At 43.4% G+C, this 16,494-nt stretch overlaps 1 long non-coding RNA gene across 4 annotated transcripts in view; it reads right to left on the reverse strand.

The window, feature by feature from the left end:
- The window catches only part of LOC145538526 (uncharacterized), a 93,011-nt gene that overhangs the window by 25,792 nt on the left and 50,725 nt on the right, over positions 1-16,494 (reverse strand). For 2 of the 4 annotated variants that reach the window (XR_014076978.1, XR_014076979.1), the window contains 2 exons: positions 7,463-7,516; positions 6,778-7,182 (listed from right to left, as the gene is read on the reverse strand). This is a non-coding gene — a long non-coding RNA (uncharacterized LOC145538526). Of the gene's footprint in view, positions 1-3,344; positions 3,553-5,813; positions 5,885-6,777; positions 7,183-7,462; positions 7,517-16,494 lie in introns of those variants that run through there. The other 2 variants (XR_014076977.1, XR_014076980.1) reach the window with 2 other exon arrangements.

Genomic DNA, 16,494 nt, shown 5'->3' on the forward strand with positions numbered 1-16,494 from the left:
TTTGAATAAGCTCCAGAAATTGGTGATGGACAGGGAGGCCTGGCGTTCTGCAGTCCATGGGGTTGCAAAGAGTCAGACAAGAGTGAGCTACTGAACTGAACTGAACTGAACTGAGCTGAACTAAGCAGAGCAACAAAGCCCATACCCCACACAACTACTGATCCTGTGCTCTAGAGTTCAGGAGCCGTAACTACTGAACCCTCATGCTGTAGAGCCTGTACTCTGCAACAAGAGAAGCCACTACAATGAGAAGCCTTTGCACCACAAAGAAAAGTAGCCCCCACTCACTACAACAGAAAAAGCCCACACACAGCAATGAAGACTCACCACAGCCAAAAAATAAATAAATCTTTTTTAAAAATATTCGAGGTAGAGAGAAGAACATAGGCAGAGGCCTCACAAGAGGAAGCCTTTGGCTTTTGAGAAATCAATGTTGTGAAGAATATGTGGGGAGGATGGTCATGGAATGTGAAGAAAGGCTGGAGAGATTACAGAGAGCTGTAGACCAAGGTCGAAGTTGGATTTATGAAGACAATCGAGGCCTTGATTGGATTTTATGTAAGCAAGAGTAAGTCTGGCTGACCCTTTCTCATTCCTCTGGCCATGATTCAAGTGACCTGGCCCTTCAGCTCATATGTCACTTCCTCAGAAATGCTTTATTTGAATACTAAGCTTCCGCAGAGAGGAGGGTCAGAGCTCTGGCTTGAGTAAAGGTTGGACATTTTGACTGAGCTCGACTATGACTGAAAAGCCCTGGGACCTGACTGGGCTGAATTCTAAAGAGGGATTCAGAGATCTCAGTCAGCCACAGCTCTTGGAAAATGAGACTCCTAACTCATGTTCAAAGGGTAGAAGCTCTTCACTGAAGCCAGTTCGTAAAGGCCAGGGATTCCCTCTCGAAAGTGAACACCAGAGGGAACCAGAGCGGGGCCTTTGAGGAAGAGGTCTGAGGCATTTGTGGGCGTTTCTCATAAAAGGGTAAACAGGAACTTTCATTTTCTCTTGGCCTCAAGCAGGTATGACTAGCAAGACCAAAATACTGAGCCTTTTCACCAGAAACAGCATTACTCTCACAACAAACCACCCTGATAGAGTCTCATTGCTCAACACGGAGTGTTTAAAAACCCCACAGGGCTTAGCAGTAACGGTGAGAGAAGTGAGAGAGGCGGAGACCTGTGAGCTCATGGGGTGGGGGTGGGGGCCCCCGTAAGAGCAGGACCCGCACTTATCTGAGAAACCAAAATAAAGAAGAGATGCCAACACGGAGTGGGTTGGTTGGAAGAAAGACCTCAGAAAGAGGAAAAGGAAAAATCCCACAAATTTGAGTGGAGTCAGGGTGAGCGGAATTTCCTCTTGCTATGCAGGAAGGAGGGTTTCATGAGGCAGGTCTCCAAGACAGAAAGAGATAATTCCTTTTTTTTTTTAAACTTTATTTCTGTACTGTGCCCATGTTTTCTCTAGTTGCGGCAAGAGGGGGGCCACTCTTCATTGCAGTGCAGGAGGCTCTCATCCTTGTGGCCTCCCCTGCTGTGGAGCACAGGCTCCAGGCACTAAGGCTTTGACAGCTCCAGCACTTTGGGTTCAGTAGTTCAGCTTGAAGGCTCCAGAACACGAGCTCAACAGCTGTGGCGCAATGACCCAGCCACTCCTCAGCACATGGAATCTTCCCAGACCAGAGACCAAACCCTCACCTCCTGCATTGGCAGTAGATAGATTGGGACTCCTATCTACTGCGCCACTAAGGAAATCTTTGGGGGGAGGGGGAGCGGCTGTGCTGAGTCTTTGCTGTGGCTCATGGGCTTTCTAGTTTCCCCATAGCATGTGGGAATCTTAGTTCCTGACCAGGGATGGAACCCATGTCTCCTGCATTGCAAGGTGGATTCTCAATCACTGAACCCAAAGGGACGTCCCATAAAGTAATGATTCAGGAGCATAGTGTTCTGGGTCTGCCTGGGCTCCATCCTCAGAAGACCCTCAGAAAGAAATGAGGTCCTAGTGTTCAAAAGTTCCCATCAGTCTTTTCCCTTGAAAGGCCATTGTGAAAAGGCTGATGAAAACTTGACATGTAAATATAACCATGTGTTGATTGAACAACCTTTCTCAAGCAAGAAACTAGCAGTTATTTTTAGAGATGTGTGTAAAATAAATATCGCTCCCAGAATCACATCTTCTCACCTCTAACACCTCATCTCAGATGGGGTTTGGACTCCACCCAGGCCCTGGGCTCTGACAGGAGATGCAGATGAACTTGAATGGACCATTTCTGGGGAAGTCTGGATTCCAAATAAGTTTGGAAACCAAGAGACTCTTTGGTGATCAATGAAAATGATAAATGGGCTGGAAAAGTGATCATTATGTGGGAAGGCTACAGAAATTGAGGTCATTTTTTAGTCTGAATAAATAGACTGAAGAAGAAAAGCCTGGGGAAGCTGGTGAGGCTTTGCAGAGCAGGGCACTTGATAACAGTCATCAGATATATTAAAAGTTATGTGGAAGATGTGAGTAAGGTCTTTTCAAATCCACAGGGGAAAAAGGAGAAAATACACATAACTAGCCACGCAGTCCTGTAACCCTTCCCCAACTGTTATCTTCTGCTCCCAAAGCTATGCAGAGAATCTGGGAGTTTGTGTTTCAAGGCCACACATACTTGTCACTGATCCTATGACTTTATCTTTTTAGCTATCATTTTTCAAAGGAGCTGCCATACAACCATTGACCCCTGTTGAACAGAATATGAGATCATTAGTAAAATACAAGATTTCATATGAGTAGTCACATTCTCTCAGCTATCACTTCTGTCCTTAAAAGTCCCCTCCTTTCCCTTGGCCAAGTTCATAGGTGCCTTATAAAAATGATGATAAACAGGCCTCAAAGATTTCAAGAACTGTTGGCTTCTCTCACATTTGGATTCAAGCCCTCCCACTTGAGTCTGATTTCCTAAGATACCATTCTGTTGCCTCAAACCTGGAGTCTCCACAGGGCCTCTGGATGGATGACTCAGTTGTCCTGAAATTTTGGTTTTGTTTTTTGTTTCAGCCCAAGTTCATTTACCACCTCATCTTCGGTTTCGTAGTTGACAGTCTATGGGCAAATCCCACCCAATCTTATCAGTCAGCTCCACCGTTTAGCTCCCTGAAGAAGTTTGTATTCTCAAGAGGGAGGAAGCCTCCAAGTCCTGTTGGCTGGAGGCTCACATAAGCTCAGGAAGACGCAGCCAAAGTCTCATAAATGGCATTCTTAGCAACAAGCCCTGTTAGTGGATTACACTAACATCAGGATTGCAGGGTCAGATGTAAGTAGGGGGACTATTGGGGCTAAGTTGATCACCCTGTCCCAGTACCTACAAAGTACTCGTTGTTGTTATTTAGTCGCTCAGTCATGTTCTGCTCTTTGGGACCACATGGGCTATAGCCTGCCAGGCTCCTCTGTCCATGGGATTCTTCAGGCATGGGTTGTCATTTATTTCTCCAGGGGAATCTTCCCAACCCAGTCTCCTGCACTGGCAGGGCAAATTCTTTTACCGCTGAACCACCAGGGAAGCTCAGAAAGTACCTGACACACAAGAAATATATGATAAGTATTGTTGATTGAATATGTGGATTAAATACTATCTACAGGTCTTCTCAAAACCATTAAAGTGCTGATGTGCATTACAAATCTCCAAGAGGGTGACAATTTGCTCAAAACAGCCACAAGGGATCCCTTTCTTATTTTTCACTAAACACCAATCAACATCTCAGGGGACACTATTACACAGAGGAGCTCGGTTTGGGAAATGATAACCTATTTTCTTTTTCTCCTCCAATGTGATTTATCTACTGTTTTTACCAGTCATATCTTTGAAGTCAAAGCTACTTAAAAAATAAATGACTATTTTTCATAATGCATATTTTCCTCCAAACCACAAAAGAGAGTTTCCTAGCTACGCAATCAGTTTTTTATGTAGTCTCCCAAAGGAGCACCACAGGAGAGAATGATGGCCCTTGAGAGGAGCCATATGCATTAAGGATCTTGAGTGATTGGTTGAATCCCAAGAAATAGTCTCTTTGGTGATTTGCTCTTGATAGTTTCTGGCCAAAAATACCTGATTCAACTAAAATTGGGTACCTAAAGTTTTAATGTTAGTATGATTTTCATGCAATAGCTTTAAATTGAAGGTTATTTTCCCTACAAGTTCGAGTGCCAGATAGCATTCAACATAGCGGTGCCTCAACTTCTCCTGCTTCATGAGACATCAGCTTCCTCCTGCCTTCTGCGGATGCTAAGACAATGCCCAACTCACTCATAAACTCAACAACAACAAAAATCTAATTAAAAAATAGGCAGCAGATACGAATAGATATTTTTTTCTTCCAGGAAGACATACAGATGGCCAACAGGCACATGAAAAGATGTTCAATGTCACTAATTATCAACGAAACACCAACCAATACCACAATAAGATATCACTTCACACCTGTTAGGATGGCTATCACTGAAAAAGCAAGAAATAACATATGTTATAGAAGGTGTGGAGAAAAGGGAACCCTCATCTGTGGTTGGCAGGACTGAAAATTGGTGCAGCCACTGTAGAAAACAGTATGGTGATTTCTCAAAAAATTAAAATAGCACTATCATCAGTTCAGTTCAGTCGCTCAGTCGTGTCCGACTCTTTGCGACCCCGTGAATCCCAGCACACCAGGCCTCCCTGTCCACCACCAACTCCCGGACTCTACCCAAACCCATGTCCATCGAGTCAGTGATGCCATCCAGCCATCTCATCCTCTGTCATCCCCTTCTCCTCCTGCCCCCAATCCTTCCCAGCATTAGGGTCTTTTCCAATGAGTCAACTCTTCACATGAGGTGGCCAAAGTATTGGAGTTTCATCTTCAACATCAGTCCTTCCAATGAACACCCAGGACTGATCTCCTTTAGCATGGACTGGTTGGATCTGCTTGCTGTCCAAGGGACTCTCAAGAGTCTTCTCCAACACCACAGTTCAAAAGCATCAACTCTTTGGCGCTCAGGTTTCTTCACCGTCAAACTCTCACATCCATACATGACTACTGGAAAAGAACTATCATACAGCCTAGCTATTCCACTTCTGGGTATTTATCCAAAGAACACAAAAACATTCATTTGACAAGATATATACATTCCTGTGTTCATTGAAGCATTATTTACAATACCCAAGCTATGGAAACAACCTAAGTGTCCATCAATGGATGAAGGAATAAAGAAGATGTGGTATACATACACAGTAGAATACTACTCAGCCATAAAACAGGTATGAAATCCTGCCATTAACAACAACATGGATGGACCTTGAAGTTATTCTAAGTGAAATAAGTCAGACAGAAAAAGACAAATGCCATATGATTTCAATCATATGTGAAACCTAAAAATAAAACAAATGAACAAACAAGACAAAAACAAACTCAGAGATCAGATTAATGGTTACTGGAAGGGAAGGGGATTGGGAATGGGTAAAATGGCTGAAGGAGGTCAGCTGTTTGGTGATGGATAGTAACAAGACTTGTGGTCTATTGTGTTGATCACTTTTTAGTGTATAAAGATGTCAAAGCATAATGCTGTATGCCTGAAAATTTATATATATACATATATATATATATATATAAATGCCTAACCAATAAATGTAAAGAAGCTACAACTTCATGCATCTATGCTTTATATGTATTTTCAGTTAATTATAACAACAGTTTATCTACCATGAAATTACTGATCAGGAACAAGCAGAAAATATGAAGTTGGAAAGGTGTCAGAGTAGCCAAAAGAAAGATCTATTTCATGGCTTTGCCCTGAAGTTTACATACCTTCCTCACTGTAGTGATTCTCATATTTTCACTCAGAGCCAACTTTTTTTTTGTAATCACTTGGAAAACTTCTAAATTTTTAAAAATTAAAAAAATTAAACATTTAATACAATTTTTAAAGGTTACTTTCCATTTACAGTTATTATAAAATATTTGCAATATTTCACATGTTGTATAATCCATTCTTGAGACTACACAACAGTTTGTACCTCCCACTCTTCCACCCCTTATTGCCCTTCCCCACTGGTAACCACTAGTTTGTTCTCTCTATCTGTGAATCTGCTTCTTTTTTTTTGTTTGTTATATTCACTACTTTGCTGTATTGTTTAGATTCCACATATAAGCGATACCATACAGTATTTGTCTTTGACTTATTCCACTCCAAGTTCATCCATGTTGCTACAAATAGTAAAATGGCATTCTTTCTTATGAGAGCCAACTTATTTTTATCTCACACATAATTCTAACAAGTTTAAGAACTTGTTTAAAAATTTAGGAACAAGTTTAAAATTCTAAAAATTAAAAAAAGAAAAGTCTGGTATTCTTGAGTATAATGGACAAATGGCCTTACCACAGTGATCTGTTAACCCCTCATCCCTTTTGTTCTGATAGCCGTGGGTTCTATCTCTTTACACCTGTAAGTCTGGCTTATGTCTCATATCTGGAAGCAATCCTCCTTGGAAGGCACAGGCCGGGTAAGGAGCTCTGGACCAGTCCCTATGAGGTTCAGCCTCACACTGCTTTGATGGTTGTGTCCATCATTGAGTTTTGCCATGGTCTGGAGATAGAGCCCTGCCTTATACCAATCTGGTTCCTGATGAAGTCAGTTTGGGGTCAGTCTACTTTAGGACACTAATTTGAAGGCTGATACTGTTTTCCTTTAAGAATGGTGACTCCATTTTTCAAAAACAAAAGTTAGGACATAAAATCTGATAATAAATCATTTTATGATTTGTGTCTCACATTTAGTGGCACACAACACATCTTTATTGAGGCAAAATTCAAAGAAATTTAGCAACTTATATTTATATGAAATCAGCTATACAATTACTAAACATTAGCAATTGGGATTTTTCCTTTGAAATCTGGGTTACCTGGCCACCTTTGTTTCAGATACCTGTAGGTAGACATTTGCTTCTTGAATTAACTTAATTTCTTTTTGAACTGGGGATATTTCTGCATATAAAAACAGGTTCAAGCATTTAGTTTCAATAGCACTAGGGAAAAATGAAGCCTGTTTTCTTTATGAAAAAAAAGGAGCCCCATTTCTATGTGTATTGGCATATTCATCTCCCTGTGGTTTCCTGGCCAAGTCACACAGGCTTGTTCAATGCAGAAGTCTTTTAAAGTGTGGAGATCTGGGCTGCATCTGTAAAAAGAAAGCACAGAACAAGGGCTTCTGTCAGTTTCAGATGAGATGATATGAATACTAGTGCTCTGAAAGGGGCTGTATTACTACATTATTACATAATACAAGGCATATTATTAGCAGTGGGGAGAAGGTTCCAACTAAGCACACGGTAAGCATGGTCATGAGATCAGGGGAAAGACTCTTAGAAAGCCCCTGAAGGCCTTGCCTACCTAGCTAGTCTTTAAAGCTGCAGAGAGGCCCCCACCCTGACCCTGGCAGGATGAGAGAGAGACTCTACCTGTCCTTTTCTGCTTTTTGTGCTCCTAGAACTCTGTTCCCTCCTGATCACACTCTGAGGAGAGAAAGGAAAGTAAAATAGAAAGCAATAGAAAACAACAATATGCACACATTCTTATGAGGCTGGCCATGTTAATGCCAGTCCTTTCCTAGGAAAATTAGCAATGCTCCATCCCTGTACATCTGGTTGACCTCTCGACTCTGAAACAATCCACCTTGGGAAGGATGGGGCAGAATAATGTGATTCTATATTGCTCCATGTATTGCTCTTAAAAATGTATTTGTACACAAGATATATACATATTATATACACACGCGTTGTGTGCATGCTCAGTCGGTCAGCCATGTCTGACTCTCTGCAACCCCATGGACCGTAGCCCACCAGGTTCCTCTGTCCATGGAATTTTCCAGGCAAGAATATTGGAGTGGGTTGCCATTTCCTATTCCAGGGGATCTTTCTGACCCAGGAATCAAACTCGAGTCTCCTGGGTTGGCAGGCGGATTCTTTACCACTGTACCGCCTGGGAAGCCTCATTACATACACATATAAAATATATACATAATATGTGTATAAAACATGAACATATAAAATCTGGAGTTTGTATTGGTATCCAGCCAATCCTTTCACTAGAATTATGGACACCTGTCCTTTCATAGCTCTTTTGATGTCTTTCTATTGATGGGCCAACCAAAATATCTAACTAACTAGTTCTCTACCAGGATGGTGTACGTGGAAACCGTTTGCAACAACTTCTGCAGCAGTAGAGCATCTTAGGTCAGGACTGGCTTTCTGAGTGTTTCCTTGTGTATGAAACTTACCACAAATGATGCACTATCTCTCTCTGGATTGTATGTGTATTACCCTATGCTAGTGCATTGTGCTATGCCTGGGAACATGTTCTTTAATCACTCCTTCATTCATTCAACAAGTATGTATTGATCTCTCTCAGTGAGTCAGATTTGCCTAAAATGCCTTTTATTTTCCTCTTAGCAAAAACCCTTTGCTTTCTCCTCTCCTCCAAAGGCAGCCCACACACCACTTCCTTGTTGTTGTTCAGTTGCTAAGTTGTGTCTGACTGTTTGCGATCCCTTGAACTGACTTCCCTGTCCTTCACTATCTCCTAGAGTTTACTTAAGTTCATGTCCATTGAGTCAGTGATGGGGCTATCTTATTTGTAATCACACTATATTTCACCTACTCACTGCCTGCCTCCTTCACCAGGCTATGAATACCTTCAAAGAAGGACCCAGTCTTGGTCATTTTTTTACTGCTAGTTTGAAACATCAGCACATAGTAAACAGTCAATAAATGTTTGTTCATTTGAATCCTATGTGACAGATCCTGGGTCAGACCTGGGAACAAAAATACCTCAATATGCTCACAGCCATCCCCTCCCAGTTAACCTTACATAAGCCTGGAAAGTATCCATGCCCTTTCTTCTTTTTCTTGTTCTCTCTAGTCCTGTATTAAATATGAAGCAAAAATTAGCATGTCTTTCATTGCCCAAAGGAAAGAGGCACCTCTAGCTCATGCCCTTAACTCTTCACTGCCCCTCTAGACTCGAGGTGAATTTTTTGTAATTGTCATTATCCACTTATGCTCAGTTTCAATCAAAATCATTAAAAACAATTTTCTTTGACCCACCAAGTGACTAAATTTTAAATTTGATTTGAAGGTGTCACCAGATAGCTCATTTGTTTCCATCTCAGAGTGTGAGAGCTTCATTCCGTCCAGCATAAACAGAAGGGCTGGGTCTGACTAACATTTAACTCCTCAACTGATTTGTGTAACAGATCCTTTATTTGACGTGATGGACCATCCAAGGAGGCATCATTGTTGTTCTGTGTTTAGGGCATAGATTGACCTTAATCTAGCCCTGGTCCTTCCATTACTTGTTAGCAATTCTGGTGAAAGGCTTGTTGAAGGAACATGAAATAGCTGAATAAAAGGCACCTTGGGTAGCAAGTACAATCTGGCCCCTGTCTAACTGCTCAGTCTTTTTTCTTACATGTGCACACCCCTGTGCTCCATTCTACTCCCACCAGGACACTCAGTTTCTCCCCAAAGCACTCTCTTCCACTGTATGGCCTTCCCCCCATCCTATTCACTCATTTGGAGTTTAGCCCTAGGAGGACTCAGCTTCAGTCCAGCCTTCTCCATGGGGCCTGTCTGGAAAATGTCTAGAATGCATTACACATTGTGGCAAAAAGTAATAGGCATGGAGCATCATTCTTCAGTGGCCCACAAGTTCTTGTCAGTTTTGAAAGTTAATCTACAAATATATTTTAATTCTCAATTGGTTTTCAAGCTCTTGGTGGTCTGTGTGTTTTGGTACAGGGTAGTGTGAAGAGTAAGTGCGCAATAAATGTTTTATAGTAATTGCTCTCCAGATTTCAGTTGTCCATGAGATCTCCCTCAGTCCCCATTCTCCCCCTTCCCAAATCACAGATCATGGTTGTCACTCATTAATCCAAACTCAGTCTCATTTAGGAGTCTTGTCTGTGTCTCTCCCTTAAGGGTGAGTCTTCTGCATAGAGGACATCCCCACGAAAATAAAGATAGTTATTTTTATATCTGGGGACTTCCCAGGTGGCACTAATGGTAAAGAACCCACCTGCCAATGCAAGAGACGTTTAAGAGACCCATGTTCAATCCCTGGGTTGGGAAGGTCCCCTGGAGAAGGGCATGGCAACCCACTCCTGTATTCTTGCCTAGAAAATGCCACGGACAGAGGAGCCTGGCGGGCTACGGTCAATAAAGGGTCGCAAAGAGTCGGACTGACTGAGCAACTGAGCACGCAGGCATGGGAAGTCGGAACCTGACAGCCTCCCTTATGCATCCTCCTGAAAAGCAGTGGAGAGTTTCACTTCCTCGTTGTAGTCTAGTGCTCTCCTATCTTCCAACAAGTGAGGCAGGTCATCTGGGAAGGAATCAAGCAGGATCTAAACAAAGAAATCTCAATATGCCTAGTATATATCTCAGCAAAACCGTCTCCTAGAGCTATGGGCAGGGACTGCTGACCTGAGCAAGGTGGATAAGGCGACGAGTCTGGAGTCGGCGTGCTGGAGGGCAGCACTACTGAACCTCAGCTACCGCTGTGCATCTGCCCTAAGCCGGGAATTCTGTGAAAAGCATGACAGCCCACCACCCTTTAATTCTCACAACACTCCTATGAAAGCAGGACTTATTGACCCCATTTATTTTTAAAGATTTTTTTTTGATGTGGACCATTTTTAAAGTCTTTACTGAATTTGTTATAATATTGCCTCTGTTTTATGTTTTGGTTTTTTGGCTGAAGGGTATGTGCAATCTTAGCTCCCTAACCAGGGATCGAACCTGAACCCCCTGCACTGGAAGGTGAAGTCGTAACCGATTGACCATCAGGGAGCTCCCCTATTACCCCCATTTAATGGATGAACACACTGGGGCACCATCTATTTAGTGACATGCCTGACTTCCAGCAGGAACCCCAGCCACTGAACCATGCTGAATAGGGTTTTTCTAATAACTACTCAGATTCGAGAAATAAAAATATTAAATGTGAGCTGAGTATTCTTTATGAGCATGAACTACTTCTGGCGTTGATGTTTCCAAAATGACTCCAATTAACAATTTGAAGTCATTTCCAAGTGTTTAGATTTATTGGATTCAGAAAGCTCTGAGGATTATAGAATAAAGTTGTTCTATGGTGCAGCAAGACCTGCTCTAGCCAATCCTGAAAACTTCACAAGTCACAGGAAGAAAAATAAACTCACTCAATTGTGCAGAGCAAAATGTTGCTCTGCTGAGCCTTCCTGTCCCAGCCAGGGCTCCCATCTTGACCTCTAAGGGCATTTCTTGCAGACATGATGGGCAGAGCCAAAGATATGGTCTTTACCAACTGAGCTATCAGGGAAGCCCTCAGGGTTCTAGGGTTGAGCATTAAAAACTCGTTAGTTATCTGTTAAATTATTTTAGTGGGTAGTTACCAGCAGGACAGGGAGATGGGGAGAGAAGGAGGGAAAGAGAGAAAGAAGGAAGGGAGGAAAGGAGAGGAGGAAGGGAGGAGAAGGGAAAAAGAAAAAGAGAGAAAATAGAGTGCATTCCACACAGTTTAAGTATTGTTTTATGAAACAATTTTCAGGTGAAAATCGTTTTTTAAATATATAGGGTTACTGGAACATGATGTAGAAATCCTACTCTAAAAACACTTGAGAAACACTGGCTTTGATCCTCGAAATAAAAAGTTTCTTCAAAATGTAGACTATTGAATTTCCACAATGACTGGACTAAACAGAAACCCTCCCAAAGTTTTCCTTCCTACCCACCTAGCTGAGCTCACTGGAGACATCTGAAAACCTTTCAGGTTTGTTTAGTGTGTCCTCAAGATCCCCTCCCTCTCCTGGGTTCTCAGGAGTTGAGAAAACACACGAGCGACTATTTCCTGAACACTTTATCCTACCCACCGAAAAAGCTTTCCAACGGTCTTAAGTTTCTGATCATGTTTCCAGTTGGGCGCTGAGTTTGGGAAGCAGACTCCAGTGAGCCCAGGCTGAGTGAGTGACCCCACTCTGCTCCCACCTCGTCTCTTCATTTGTCTCTCACCAAGTGGGATGCCTCGTGCTTGGAACGATTTACTGTCATCGCATTCCCACAACTCAGTGCCCTGTATGCAACAGGCACTCTGTAAGTGTTTGGTGAATAAAAAATAAACAAATAAAAGAAAATGAATCTGCTATCAGTAAAGATCAGCTAGGTGAAGTACATGTAGCTTTGTTAAGGCCTTTCATTAACCAAGAGGTTAATGAAATTTGCTTTTGTAGTCCCAATTAAAATTTGTCTTCCTCTGATTAATGGGGTTAAGTGAAGGTCTCCAGGTCACAGTAAAAGATCTAGGAGATACATGTTCCCATCTCATACATGGTGGCCCCAGTGACCGTTGCCAAGAGGCCAGTTATTTGCCTGTGAAAGCAAATAAATAACACCTGGGAGAGGAAGAAGGGTTCCGTGTTTGGGCAACAAACAGGAAAACAGAGAAAGAGTGGGCAGAGGCAGACTCAGCCACTCCAGGAGAACCCTGATGGCCCAGGAGCTCACCTAGAGGCCTGAGAAGATGGTGGAGTGCCACACCGGAAACCAGTGAAGATGGGTGAGGAAAGAAATTTCCGGATGCCACGTACACACTGCCTTTCAGCTGTCCCCCAACTTTGCCCCAAGGGAGTTTAGTGTCATACAGCACCCTTCCTGTACTAATTTAGGAGCTATGAGGGAGCTACTCTCTCCCACCTCAGTCCACAGGCTTCCCAGGTGGCTCAGATAGTGAAGAATCCACCTGCCAATGCAGGAGACTCAAGAAACACGAGTTCAATCCCGAATTGGGAAGATCCCCTGGAGTAAGAAATGGCAACCCACTCCAGTATATTTGCCTGGAGAATCCCATGGACAGAGGAGCCAGGCTACGGGGCTCACGAAGTGTCGGATACAACTGAGCAACTGAGCACACACGCGCACACACCTCAGTCCACACAGGGTGAAGTCCCAACATTCATGGCACCGCAGAGATTGCCTCAGCGTGGAGAAGACCATGGCTGCAACAGGTCCTAATCAGACTCCAGCAGGAACAGTGTGGCACCTACTCCCGCAGCAGAAACACCCTGAATAGCAGCCCAGAGAACTATGGAGTGGCTCAGAGACAAAACAAAGGAGATATCTGGGTGTTCTGGCCTAGACTGCTGTATAGCTGCTCAAAGCTAAAGTTAGCTTTCCTTCCTGTCAGCATTTATCAGCTTTGATTTGAACCTTCTCAGCTGATGTAGAAGAAAATGTGGCTCCCCAGCATTGTGGAAAATCCTTCAGCATCAATCAGCCTTTTTCCAGAGAATTCAGATATCTGCCAGCCCAGCTCCGGAGAGCTCCTTCGTGTCCAGGAAATGTGCTAGTGAGTCAGGTTCTGGGAGCCTAATTTCATTATTAAAGAAGGTTCCTACGCTATGAGGAACTACAGCTCTGAACTCTGTCTCTCTCAGCCTATTCTAAATTTAGGATCCGAGGTTCCATGGTGCAAAGCACACTTCTCTATGAAGCCGCAGAAATCCCTTCTGAAATTACAGCCGGACAACACTCTTTTGTTTCTATTCCGTCACCGCATCAATTCACAGACAACGTGTTACCAAAACATGGAGGAAAATTTCAAGCTTTGTACAACTGTTGAAGAGACTTATACAGAGCAATGCTGTCACTGACTCATGGTTTCCAGTAAGAAGGAAAAAAAACAGGCTCCTTATTTCTTAAGAAAAATCTATCCATTGAAATGTCATCCACTTGTTTTGTTAAAGACCTTGGATGCTCACAGGGCCTATAAGCTCGTGGGGAGGTAAAGACGAGTCCTCATGTTAAAGGAAAGAGAAACATAACAGACAGGTCTCATATTTTTAAGACTTTAATCTTCACATTGCATGTTAGAATGGAAAAGTACCAAAACCACCTATAACAATAATAGCTGCTGTCTATTCTGTTTATTGGAGAAGGCAATGGCACCCACTCCAGTACTCTTGCCTGGAAAATCCCATGGACGGAGGAGCCTCGCGGGCTGCAGTCCATGGGGTCACTGAGTCGGACACGACTGAGCGACTCCACTTTCACTTTTCACTTTCATGCCCTGGAGAAGGAAATGGCAACCGACTCCAGTACTCTTGCCTGGAGACTCCCAGGGACGGTGAAGCCTGGTGGGCTGCCGTCTATGGGGTCGCACAGAGTCGGACACGACTGATGCGACTTAGCAGTAGCAGTAGCAGCATTCTGCTTATTTACCATGTGCCAAGCACTTTATATGCAGTGTCTTATTTAATCTTCAAAACAACCTTATGAGCAGAGCTGACATTCAGCCTTCAGTAGGTTTTTAAGCTACTGAAATATTTCTTTACTGGTTGGTAAAATATGCACTGCTCTGGGACCATTGAGTGACAGCCCTCCTCCCCATGTTCACAGCATTCTCTCCAGCCTTCCTCTCCTCTGGGGACATCCAGGACTGTCCTCTAGACTAAAGCTTCCATGCTGGTGACTGTTGTGATTAGTAAGTGTCCAGGCTAAACTCCTGATTACATATTTTCAGTGTCTCTGCTACCTAATAAGGTAGATATGGTTATCTTCATTTGCAGATGAAGAACAGGAAGCTTGAGACAGTATGGCAGACTCTCTTTTCCAAAATTAGCTCCAATAGTAGTTCCAAGCACACATGCTCTTCAAGAACCTTGTCACTTCCCCATCAAGAGTTGGCATCCATCTCCCCTCCCCGAGAATCCTGGGGATGGGGGTGAAGGGCTGTGTGACTATCTCAATGAGCAGAATGTGACAGAAGCAATGCTGTGTGATTTCTGGGGCTAGGTCAGCAAAGTGGGCTTCCCTTGTGGCTCAGCTAGTAAAGAATCCGCCTGCAATGCGGGAAACCTGGGTTTGATCCCTGGGTTGGGAAGATCGCCTGGAGAAGAGAAAGGCTACTCACTCCAGTATTCTGGCCTGGACAATTACATGGACTGTATATAGTCCATGGGGTCACAAAGAGTCAGACATGACTGAGCGACTTTCACTTTTTCAGCAAAGTGATCTGGTTTCCACTTGGCTTTCTCAGGACACATGCTCTCGGAGTATAACCACCATGGAGAAGAAGCCCAAGCCACATGAAAAGGCTATGTGCAGTTCTCTGGCTGATAATCTCAGCTGAGGTCCCAGCTGCCAGCCAGCCTCAACAGCTAGAAGTAGGAGTGAAGGAGCTTTCAGATGTCAGCCCCCAGCTTCAGAGCCTTAGCCTATGAGTTTCCAGCTAAGGCTCCAGACACCAGATAGCAGAGACCAACTGTCCTGATATGCCCTCTATAAATTTCTGACCTAAAATGTACCAGTATGCAAAATGGGAGGAGTTTGTCACCTGGCACTACATGATCATGTGCTGTGCTAAACTGCTTCAGTCATGTCTGACTCTTTGCAACGCTATGGACTATAGCCCGCCAGACTCCTCTGTCCATGGGATTCTCCAGGCAAGAATCCTGGAGTGGGTTGCCATTTTGGCCCAAGTTCACACAGATAGTAAGTGGTGAAGCCAGGATTTCAACTCAAATCACCTGACTTTGAAAGCTGGCATTCTTAACCACCAGGTAACACTGTTCCTGTGGTCACAGCATCATGAGGCAACACGGCAAGGTGAAGATGCCAGCTGGACAACCTTTCAGTGGATGTGTGGAGTTGAAGGGTGGGCCTGGCTCTTTTTATTCTATGACTCTGCTGTATGTGGTTCCCATTTCTAACTCCACTTCCCAATCCAAGATGACAGCTCCAGTTCTAGCCATCATATCTGCATTCCAGTCACTAGAAGAAGAAAAAGGGAGCAGCAAGAGCCCCACCTTTCAAGAAAAGTTCCTGGGAGATGCAGACCCTATTTCTGTTTAACATACCACCACCTAGAACTTCAGTACACAGTGTACCTAGCTGCAAGCAATGCTGGGTGACCTTGTGTCCAGCTAAAAACTAGAGGCATGGGACTTCCTTTGGGTCCAGTGGCTAAGATTTCATGCTCCCAGTGCAGGGGACCCTGGTCTGATTCCCTAGTCAGGGAACTAGATCCTACATGGTGCAACCAAGCGTTCAGATGCCATAGCTTAAAGATCAAAGACCCTGTGGGCCACAGCTAAGACCTGGCATGCCAAATAAATAAATAAATATTTGAAGTTAAATTATTCAGTAAAAACTAGAGGCATGTTTCTGTAGATTCTGGAGAGTAAAGGGAAAGACCTGACACTATGACAACTGGCAATATCTGCCATAGTGAAGAAAGGGGCTTGTGTAGGAAATGAATCACTTCCAATTTGGAGCCATACTCATCCCTATCTTCCTCTACTTTCCCCAGTCTTTTGGTTAAAAATATATATCTATCATCCATTATTAAATACTTTCTAGAGAATTTAAACTGACTTTACTATAAGAGTGTTAAGTACCTTGAGATAATAGGAATCCCCTGTGACTGGGCTGAAGGGGAGACTTGCCCTAAAGATAATCTGGGC

This window comes from Giraffa tippelskirchi, chromosome 2, assembly GCF_054371585.1.
Source record: "Giraffa tippelskirchi isolate mGirTip1 chromosome 2, T2T-mGirTip1v1.2.pri, whole genome shotgun sequence".
NCBI classification, from domain to species: Eukaryota; Metazoa; Chordata; class Mammalia; order Artiodactyla; family Giraffidae; genus Giraffa; species Giraffa tippelskirchi.